General features: G+C 42.4%; 1 long non-coding RNA gene across 1 annotated transcript; it reads left to right on the plus strand.

Moving 5' to 3' along the window:
- The first annotated feature begins 3,788 nt into the window (after positions 1 to 3,788).
- On the plus strand, positions 3,789 to 7,257 carry LOC129701671 (uncharacterized). Its single transcript, XR_008724246.1, has 3 exons — positions 3,789 to 4,273; positions 4,885 to 5,038; positions 5,572 to 7,257. It is a non-coding gene; the product is annotated as an uncharacterized LOC129701671 (long non-coding RNA).
- The last annotated feature ends 4,098 nt before the right edge of the window (positions 7,258 to 11,355 follow it).

Raw genomic sequence — 11,355 nt, forward strand, 5'->3', positions numbered from 1 at the left:
CACCACTCACCATCAACAACACCACAGTCACATATGTGGAGTCCTTTAAGTTCTTTGAAACCATCATCTCCAAGGACCTTAAATGGGGAGCCACCATCGATTCCACAGTCAAAAAGACCCAACAGATGATGTACTTCCTGCACAGCTGAGGAAACACATTCTGTCACAGGCAATGGTGGTCCAACTCTATACTGCCATAGTAGAGTCTGTCCTCACCTTCTCCATCATGGTCTGGTTTGCCTCAGCCACCAAGCACGACATCCGGAGGCTGTGATTTAGGACTGAGGTGAGGAAATTCTTAGCCACTCAAATGGTCAGAGATCTTTGAAATTCTATGATGCGAGGACTTTGGATGCTCAGTTGATGAGTATATTCAAAATAGAGATTAATAGGTTCAATGACATAAAGGGGATTGTAGGATACATTTGAGATATATAATATATAAGTAGATTTTTATTTCAGTCATTTGAGCACCTCGAGACATATTTGCTCCATTAATAGTGTAATATAAATTAAAGTTGTTATTGTGGAAGACTGCTTCTTAAATTGTCAGCAGATTCATTTTATTTTAAATTATCCACTTTTCCAGATGGAATTAATATTTTCCCTAGTTTGAATTGTTTACTATACACTCATACAAAGCATAAACTTTGTTTCTGATTTACTATCTGCATTATAATTATTGATAAATACGTTTCTGTAAACCATGAAGGGCTCAGGATGGTAAAGTGCATTAAATATTTGGGATTCTGAATTCTCACCCACATATAATCTATTCAGCAATTTAACGCATTGTGCAAAAGTATTCTGCTCTCTAACTTTCTCAATAGCATACAAATGAGCAAATGTCAGTAAATTTAGATTTGAAGCAGTCTCTATCAGAATGAAATGAGGTCACAGACCATACCAATATACTACCTTAATACAGCCAAGATTTTTTTTTTTTCAAAGCTTGTAAATAATTGCAAAAAAATTATTACTAAAGCTGCAACAACTCAACATAATTAAGTCATAGTTCAATAAGCAATTCCCATTCGCAACACCAGGTATGTGTAAAATATTGTTTTGCCCTCACTAACTGGGAAGAATTTGGTACATTCAACCACAACTTGTGTTTATATTACCTCTAATTCAATAAAATGTTCCAGGACATTTGCCTGGAATGTAAACAAACTCTAAAACCAAACCACATAAGGCAATATCAAAAAGGTGACCAAGAGCTTGTTCAAAGAGGCAGATTTTAAGGAACATCTTAGAAATGGAGAGTGCGAGAAGCAGAGAATCTGTGAAATATAGGGAGGATGTTCTGGGTTTTGGGGACGGACAGCTGAAGCAATGACTGCCAATAGTGAGGCGATTAAAATCGGTTATTGTGCAAGAGACCAGAATTGTAGGGGAAAGAGATATCAAAGTTGCAAAAAGTTACAGAAGAAGTCATTTGGGAAGAAGTCATTGGTGGATTTGATAACACATTCAAGAATTTTTAAATCTGAACAGTCATATAGCCTTTGTCAGTCAACAAGCATAGAAATATTTGGTGAATGGGACTACGGACAAGTTAGGAAATAAACTGTAGTGGCCTTGGCAAGCTCAGGTTTAATTTAAGAGGCAGATCAGCAGAACATTGCCATATTGTTTTGACACTGTTGTTTAATTACATTCACAACTTTTCATTCACTGAAGTAGTCCATACCTGCATGCAGCAAGATCAAGATCAAATTTAGGGGTAACATGAGGGGGAACTTCTTTACTCAGAGAGTGGTAGCGGTGTGGAATGAACTTCCAGTGGAAGTGGTGGAGGCAGGTTCGTTGGTATCATTTAAAAATAAATTGGATAGGCATATGGATGAGAAGGGAATGGAGGGTTATGGTATGAGTGCAGGCAGGTGGGACTAAGGGAAAAAAGTTGTTCGGCACGGACTTGTAGAGCCGAGATGGCCTGTTTCCGTGCTGTAATTGTTATATGGTGTTATATATAAGACAACATTCAGCATGGGCTGGTAAGTGCCAAGAACTATTCACGCAAAAAGAGAATACTTTTTTAAAAAGTAACCACCAACCCTTGAAATGTAATGGCATTACTATCCCCAAGTCCCTCCAGCATAAACATCCTGGCTGTCACCATTGACCAGAAACTCAAATTAACTAACCACAAGTATACTGTGGCCACAAGAGCTAGATATCTTCCAGTGATAGACCCACTTCAAAACATCTCAAATCTATAACACAGTACAAATCAGCAGTATAATGAAACACATTCTATCTGCCTGGATGAGTGCAGATAAAAAATACTCAATAGTGTTTGTGAGTAAGGCATTTCAAATGGCACTTCCTAAAACCAGTGATCTCTGGGAGTAGGCGTTATATGGGAAGCCACTGCCTCCAAGTTGCATTCTATTCTGACTCGACAAAATACATTGCCATTTATTCAGCTGCCTCATGTCCAAATACCCAACTCTCTATCCAACAGCATTAATATGGTTGTGGGTTAAGAAGATAGTTGGCTAATAGGTTCACTTATAGAAGGTCGATAACTATTGATCTTACATTACTGGTCTAAACATTTCAAAGGCTCCACAGATAAAGGCTCAGATGTAGGAAAAGCCATTCCATAAGTAACTAGAAATCGAACCAAGTGATCAAAGTTCCTGCCAGATTGATCAGAAAGTTGATGCTTTGGATGTGTGACAAACCATGTCAAAAGCTGATAGGTCAGAATAATGTTTGGAGAAAGACTGCCTCTTATCCATAATTTATAAGCAATGACTTTTAAGGTCAATGAATCAAGTTTGTAGCCAAATGGAAGGCTGAAATAGGCAGATCACTTAATACAGAGCTAAAGGTAGCTAGTGGAACAGGAGTCAGGGGCATCAACACAAACCAAAAGCCCAGACAATGTGCAATCAAATCTGAGGGAGAAAGGAGTTTGAGGTTAGAGTTCTGGTAAGGAATGTTTTCCCACCTTTCACCTTTCATTTCATTTTATTCCAAATACTTATCTTGCCACGCTAAGAAAGTATCACCTCAAAGATGTCCCACTTGTACTTTAATTGAATTGCTCTAAAAGCATAGCTTGGTCTTTTTGATTCTGCGTTTTTCAGTCGATCATTTAGCAACTCTTGAAGAATAAAAGGCCAAGAAAGAGAACAACTGCACGTGCCATTTTATAATTGAAAACATCAGATAATTATTTTATGCAATATTCTTCTAGCGAGGGATTAAAAGAAAACTGCACTGGTGGAATTGTTACTAGACGCGCTCCACCTACGCTTCCTATTCCTACCGCTTCGCAACACAGCTGCCTTTTGGACCCTGGAATGAAATAACCATTATCAGCTATGATGAACTCTGACATTTCTTACACTAACAGCAATTAAAACCCGCGCTTCTTGACAACGCAACGGTCACATCTCAAGTGTCGAGCAGTTGTTTCCCCTCGTTCTCCCCTCGACGTGAGAATGCCAGTGATGTAAGTGACGGTGCATTTTTACCCACCTTTAACCGCGTAACCAACAACGGGTTTTGCTGCCATCACTTAGCAACTGAGGGTCACGGACTATAAATATCACAGGCAATGGGTAAAGCGGCTGTGCAGCAGCCCACGAAAAGAAGAGAGGAGGAGGAGGGAGTGTGTGTGAGAGAGTGAGAGGAGGAGGAAGATGAGGAGGAGGAGAAGGAGGGAAGAAGAAGGAGGAGGAGGGAGGGAAGAAGAAGGAGGAGGAGGGAGGGAGAGAGGACAGATGAGAGAGGAGGGACGGGTGTCAGTACAAGCAGCAACTCACAGTTGGGATTGTGTCCCTGATGGCAATGCAGCCCGGGGTTCGTTCTCTGCTGCTGCTGCTGCTGCTGCTGCTGCTGCTGCCTGCTAGGTTAACGTTGTTCCAAGTCGAGCGAGTCAGAAAGCTGGAGGTGGTGTTGCCCATGTTTGTCTACTGTCTTGTCTATCGCGGCGAAGATGCTGTTTACACACACAGGCTGCTCCTTTTCTCTCGCAGCAGTTTAGACTTTTGCCGCCACTTGCGACCAATCGCTGTCCATGACAAGGGCGCGGATTACCGCGAGAGAAGCCACCTCTTGGCACGGATCCTCTCTGCCCACTTGTCTGTCAGGCACTGCTCAAAGTCGGAGCTCCGGCACCGCACGCGCATCAACCGAAACTGCAGCAATTGTGTCCAGCTTTCCCCAGCTATGAAGGGAAGCAGGGAATTTGGAAATGTTGAGAAAAATGGTACTGAGCTAACACATCAGCAGTTGTGAGAGAATAGCTTTGCAGGTAACAGGCGCTGATGGTCCACTCTAGCTTTTATTTTGTTATGTTCTTAAGCGTGTGTGTGTGTGTGAGCATATGTTTGAGTGTGTAGACACCTATTGAATAGCATGAATCTAATTAAAGAGCCCATCCAAAAATAAACAAGTTTAAAATTTAAATTGTTCTGTGCATCAAAGTTATGCCAGAATTGAAACTTCACAGCGGGCTGTAAAGGCAAGGGTCAGAAAATCCTGATCACACCTTGGAGGCGATCTTTCGTCCCCTCCTGGTTTGCTGTGAAATACATTGAGAATGCATTTACCTCATTCCAGACTATAACCATTTGCTTTCTGTCTAAATCAATTAGAATTGCAATAGATTTAAATAATTGCCGTATACAAACTGCAAATTATATATATTTGTACATTTTCTATATATCTATTTATTTGCATGGGGTGTTATTAAAACAAGTTCATGTTGATATTGAATTTCTATAAGAACCATGCCAGCGGATTCTATTTAAATTGCAGTATAACTAAAACAAGCACAAACTTGTTCAAGGTCTTAAGGAGTTTGAATTTGAAACTAAACAACGCGAATGTGAATAACTGATTCAAATTCTTTGAACAAAACAGAAGCCATACTTGCAGCGCCAATGGGCCGTTTTCAATTGCAAGCAGGTGATTTGTGGGTCGACAAACGCGGGCTTGGAAATGAATGCAAAACATCACAAAAGCTTAAAAGCGAAAGTTACAGACGTTACAAAAGCATGTAAACAAATGACGAAATGTAAGTACCATTCAGCCGTTCACTGTCATTCTTCTGAAAGAAAAGCCATTCAGTCTCTCCCCAGCGTGCTTATTCGTCTAATAAATCGCGGTTTCAGATCATTTATATTTCGAATCCACAGTGCCCACTTTTTCTGCCCATCCATTGAGACAATTACAATACACTAAAATTCTACCAAGCTCGGTGTTAAAAGTTCCAACTAAACTTTCTCTGCAGCTTTTGGGGGAAGCTCTTTTTAATCATTTAAATGATATGAACATTGCCGACAAGTCCCACTTATTTGTGCACAGGGTGAGTAGCTGGGGCACCTTCCCTGATGACCAATAATAATGACAAACGTGTGCTTTACCTAAAGCCATGATGGAAAGACCATGTCTGGAATATAGTGCACAGGCCTGGACACCAAGGGTTCACCAGATTGATTGCTAGCAGAGGGGTTTGCCCAATGATGGGAGAGTTAGTAGACTGGGCATGATCTCTTGAGTTTAGAAGAATCTGGAATTATTTCACTGTAATATACAAAATTCTTACAGGCCTTGACGTGGCTGATACTTCCTTTGGCTGGCATTTCCAAAACCTGAGATCACCAATTCACACAAAGAAGGTCAGGCATTCAAGACTGAGATGAGAAGACATTTCTTCACCCAAAAGAATCTGCAGAATTCCCTAATCAAGCGGCCTGTGAAGGGTTGGTTATTTTGTATATTTAAAACAGTGGGGCAGTTTTTTTTTCCAAATATGAAGGGAAGCAGGGCATTTAGTGATTATGAGGAAAAAATGGCCCTGAGGTAATAAATAAACTCTGGTGACAGGGGCTTATGGTCCACATCTGTTTTTATTTGTTATGTTCTTTTATATCTATCTATCTATCTATCTATCTTATCCTATCTATATTACTAAAAGTCTGATCTTGACCACTTCCTGTTTTTCTGTTTCATGATTTTAGAAAAAGACGCTGCCACTTAATGCAGTGATTTTTGGCCATCTTACTCAGAGTCCCCCTCTGCTGCGCAGGAGGATTTTTCCCATCGATTAAAAATAAAAGAGTTATTAGTGTTTTAAAAATGTTGAGGTTCTCTCTGCTGTCCCCTGCTGGTGGGAGGGACTAAAACCCAGAAGTGTTGTGCCTCAGTCAGTCACTGTAAGATAGAGGAAGCGAGAGAGTCACGTCTCTCTGAGCTGTGAATAACATTGAACACATGTCAACTCAACTGTGAGTGCCCTTAATGTGGTTTGCAAATGAAAATGTGGTTGCTTTGAAATGCTGCACTGCAAATGGTTGTTGGTGGTGGTTGCTTCGAAATGCTGCACTGCAAATGGTTGTTGGTGGTGGTTGCTTTGGAACGCTGCACTGCAAATGGTTGTTGGTGGTGGTTGCTTTGAAATACTGCATTGCAAATGGTTGTTGGTGGTGGTTGCTTTGAAATACTACACTGCAAATGGTTGTTGGTGGTGGTTGCTTTGAAACGCTGCACTGCAAATGGATGTTGGTGGCGGTTGCTTTGAAACACTGCACTGTAAATGGTTGTTGGTGGTGGTTGCTTTGAAATGCTGCACTGCAAATGGTTGTTGGTGGTGGTTGCTTTGAAACAGCAAATTATTAAAAGTCTAAACTTGATAACTTCCTGTTTGCACTGTATATTGATTTTAGATAAAATGATACCACTTACGGCTGTGATTTTTGGCCATCTTACTCGGTGCCCCTCTGCTCATCAGGTGCAGAAGATTCTTCCCATCAATGAAAAATAAAAGTGCTATTAGTGTTTAATTTTTTTTAAAGTTGAGAATCTCTCTCCTGTCAATCACGCCATGAAGCCCATGCCCCTTCCAGTGGGAGGGAGGAGGGATTATAAAACATGGAAGTGTGGGTGTGGCTCAGCCTCTGCAAAATGGGGAGGGAGAGGTCACGACTGTCTGAGCTGTGAATCAACTGAACACATTGAATGTCTAGTGAAATGTGAGTATAGCATTTGGTGGCCTTGCACCCTGCTTGAAGTGCCATGAAACTGCACTTGAATTTGGTGGCTTTGCACCCTGCTTGAAGTGGCATGAAACTGCACTTGAATTTGGTGACCTTGTACCCTGCTTGAAGTGGCACGAAATTGCACCTGAATTTGGTGACCTTGCACCCTGCTTGACGTGGTAAGAAACTGCACTTGAATTTGGTGTCCTTGCACCCTGCTTGAAATGGTAGGAAACTGCATTTGAATTTCGTGAACTTGCACCCTTTGACTTGCACCCTGCTAGCGCTTCAGAAAGCCGCCCACCCCCCGCCCGCTCGCAGTCGACTCACACTCAGACGGCCTTCCGTCCAGCCCCGCCCCTCCCGCAGCACAGCCGCCGAGTCCCAGTTGGTCTAGTGATACATAAAATTTAAATATCTCCGTGTAACAGATTTATGCCACCTTTTATTGTCCTCTAATTGTTCCCTGAACTAACTGGTTTGCTGGACAATTTCCTCAATTAATTCAACATAAGGACCTTGAATTAGTAAAAAAAAATTGTTCACAAACTAGAAGTGAGTGAAGGAAATGCCATCCAAAACTGGAGTTCCAGGGGCAGCTAAAGGGATTCAAATTATACCAGGAAAACAAATATCCATGGTTCAGTAAAGAAGTAAAATAGATATAAATATTTAGATGAGAACTAGGAAAGGAAATAAATACAGCAAAGAGAGAGAGAGAGAGGGATTAGTAGCCAACAAAAAGTAGTTAACTTTAAGATGATAGTAAAGTCAGGTGGATATTCAGACTAAAAGTGGAGAATATACGAGAGCAAAGGACTCCCACGTTAGTATATTATAGCTAAAACAGATACTGCTAGGAACACTCAGTATTTCAGGGTGCATCTAGGGAGAAATAAACAGAGTCAATATTATCCTTCATCAGAGTATTTAAAAGTTAAATAAGTATGATTTTAATGCTACAGGAAATTAAAATGATTCAAAATATTGGACTGTATAAAAATAGACAAAGAACAGGTGCCAATGATGTTGGCAGTATCAAAGTAGAAAAGTTCACCAGCGCAGATTAAATTAACTCTGGGTTGCTGAAAACTTTGATGGTAGTCTTACTATCCTCAGTTGAAAATGCAAAATGTAATTGCTACATCTCTGTTTAAAAAGAAAAGCTGGGATTGACAAACCCCTCTATAAAACGCCAGTTAGCTCAAAGTCGGTGATGAGTGAGGCTTCAAAACAGTCATCTGTGATAAAAACTTGTTGCTCATGGAAATATATGCTAATAAATGAAATCCAGCAAAAACATGTTAATAGCAAGCTACTTTAGACTAATTTCATTGGGATTAAGAGTTATTGAGTACATGGACAACTGGTACATTTATCCTCGGGATAAACATGCAAATATTTTTGGAAGTAGCAAACTAAAAAGACATAAAATGGCATATGGAATCCTGGTGTTGTAAAGGGATTTAATAGACAATTTGATGATATTTATTTTTGAAACATTTGCACTGTTGGAATATTCTTGCCTATGAGGAGTGTTGTAGATAATTCCAGACAACATATTGGAGACACAAGGAACTGCAGGTGCTGGTTTACAAATAAAGTGATGGAGTAGCAAAGTGGGTCAGGCAACATCTTTGGAGAACATGAATGGGTGAAGTTTCAGCTTGGGACCCTTCTTCAGACGGTCTTAAGAAAGGTCCCAACCCAAAACCTTACCTATACATGTTCTCCCGAGATGCTGTCTGACCCATTGAGTTACTCCAGCACTTTGTATCGTAGTTTAGGTCGATGTCTAGTTTGTGGAGGATTCATTGAGGAATTACTAGGACGGGGACAGTGGTGCCAGATTTCAGTTATAGACAATAGAAAATAGGTGTAGCAGTAGGCCGTTCGGCCCTTCGAGCCAGCACCGCCATTCAATGTGATCAAGGCTGATCATCCCCAAACAGTACTCCGATCCTGCCTTCGCATATCCCCTGACTCTGCTACCTTTAAGAGCTATATCTAGCTCTCTCTTGAAAGTATCCAAAGAACCGGCCTCCACCGCCCTCTGAGTCAGAGAATTCCACAGACTCGCAACTCTCTGAGAAAAAGTGTTTCCTCTTCTCCGTTCTCAGATTCAGATTCAGATTCAGATTCAATTTTAATTGTCATTGTCAGTGTACAGTACAGAGCCAACGAAATGCATTTAGCATCTCCCTTGAAGAGCGACATAGCAAACGATTTGAATAAAAGAAAAAATAATAAGTGTCCGGGGGGGGGGGGTGGTGATTGGCAGTCATCGAGGTACGTTGTTTAGTAGAGTGACAGCCGCCGGAAAGAAGCTGTTCCTCGACCTGCTGGTTCGGCAACGGAGAGACCTGTAGCGCCTCCCGGATGGTAGGAAGGTAAACAGTCCATGGTTGGGGTGAGAGCAGTCCTTGGCGATGCTGAGCGCCCTCCGCAGACAGCGCTTGCTTTGGACAGACTCAATGGAGGGGAGCGTGGAACCGGTGATGCGTTGGGCAATTTTCACCACCCTCTGCAATGCCTTCCGGTCGGAGACAGAGCAGTTGCCATACCATACTGTGATGCAGTTGGTAAGGATGCTCTCGATGGTGCAGCGGTAGAAGTTCACCAGGATCTGAGGAGACAGATGGACCTTCTTCAGTCTCCTCAGGAAGAAGAGACGCTGATGAGCCTTCTTGATCAGAGTAGAGGTATTGTGGGTCCAAGAGAGGTCATCGGAGATGTTGACTCCCAGGAACCTGAAGCTAGAAACACGTTCCACCTCCGTCCCGTTAATGTGGATGGGGGTGTGCGTGCCGCCTCTGGACTTCCTGAAGTCTACAATGAGCTCCTTGGTCTTCTTGGAGTTAAGGGCCAGGTTGTTGTCAGCGCACCATGCTGCTAAGTGCTGGACCTCCTCCCTGTAGGCCAGCTCATCGTTGTTGCTGATGAGGCCAATCACCGTTGTATCATCTGCATACTTGATGATGGTGTTAGTACCATGTACAGGTGTGCAGTCATAGGTGAAGAGGGAGTAGAGGAGGGGGCTCAGCACACAGCCCTGAGGCACGCCGGTGTTCAGGGTGAGGGTTGAAGAGGTGTGCTTGTCTAACCTCACAGACTGGGGTCTGTTGGTTAGAAAGTCCAGTATCCAGTTGCAGAGGGAGGGGTCGATGCCCAGGTCTAAATGGCTTACCCCTTGTTCTTAAACTGTGGCCTCTAGTTCTAGACTCCCCCAACATTGGGAACATGTTTCCTGCCTCTAGCTTGTCCATACCCTTAATAATCTTATATGTTTCAATAAGATTCCCTCTCATCCTTCTAAACTCCAGAGTGTACCAAGCCCAGCTGCTCCATTCGCTCAGCATATGACAGTCCCGCCATCACAGGAAATAACCTTGTAAACCTATGGCGCACTCCCTCAATAGCATGAATGTCCTTCCTCAAATTAGGGGACCAAAACTGCACACAATACTCCAGGTGTGGTCTCACTAGGGCCCTGTACAACTGCAAAGGACCTCTTTGCTCCTATACTCGAATCCTCTTGTTATAAAGGCCAACATGCCGTTCGTTTTCTTCACTGCCTGCTGTACCTGCATGCTTACTTTCATAGACTGATGAACAAGGACCCCCCAGATCCCATTGTACTTCCCCTTTTCCCAACATGACGCCATTTAGATAGTAATCTGCCTTCCTGTTTATGATACCAAAGTGGATAACCTCACATTTATCCACATTAAACTTCATCTGCCATGCATCTGCCCACTTCACCAACCTGTCCAAGTCACCCTGCATTCTCATAGCATCCTCCTCACAGTTCACACCGCCACCCAGCTTTGTGTCATCTGCAAATTTGCTAATGTTGCTTTGAATCCCTTCATCCAAATCTTTGATGTATATTGTAAATAGCTGCGGTCCGAGCACCGAGCCTCACGGTACCCCTCTAGTCACTGCCTGCCATTTTGAAAGGTACCCGTTAATCCCTACTCTTTGTTTCCTGTCTGCTAACCAATTTTCTATCCATGTCAGCACTCTACTTCCAATACCATGTGCCCTAATTTTGCCCACTAATCTCCTATGTGGGACCTTATCAAATGCTTTCTGAAAGTCCAGGTACACTACATCCACTGGCTCTCCCTTGTCCATTTTCCTAGGTACATCCTCAAAAAATTCCAGAAGATTAGTCGAGCATGATTTCCCCTTCGTAAATCCATGCGGACTCGGACCGATCCTGTTACTGCTATCCAAATGTGCGGTTATTTCATCTTTTATAATTGACTCCAGCATCTTCCCCACCATCGATGTCAGGCTAACTGGTCTATAATTCCCTGTGTTCTCTCTCCCGCCTTTCTTAAAAAGTGGG

This window comes from Leucoraja erinacea, chromosome 11 (assembly GCF_028641065.1).
Source record: "Leucoraja erinacea ecotype New England chromosome 11, Leri_hhj_1, whole genome shotgun sequence".
NCBI lineage: Eukaryota > Metazoa > Chordata > Chondrichthyes > Rajiformes > Rajidae > Leucoraja > Leucoraja erinaceus.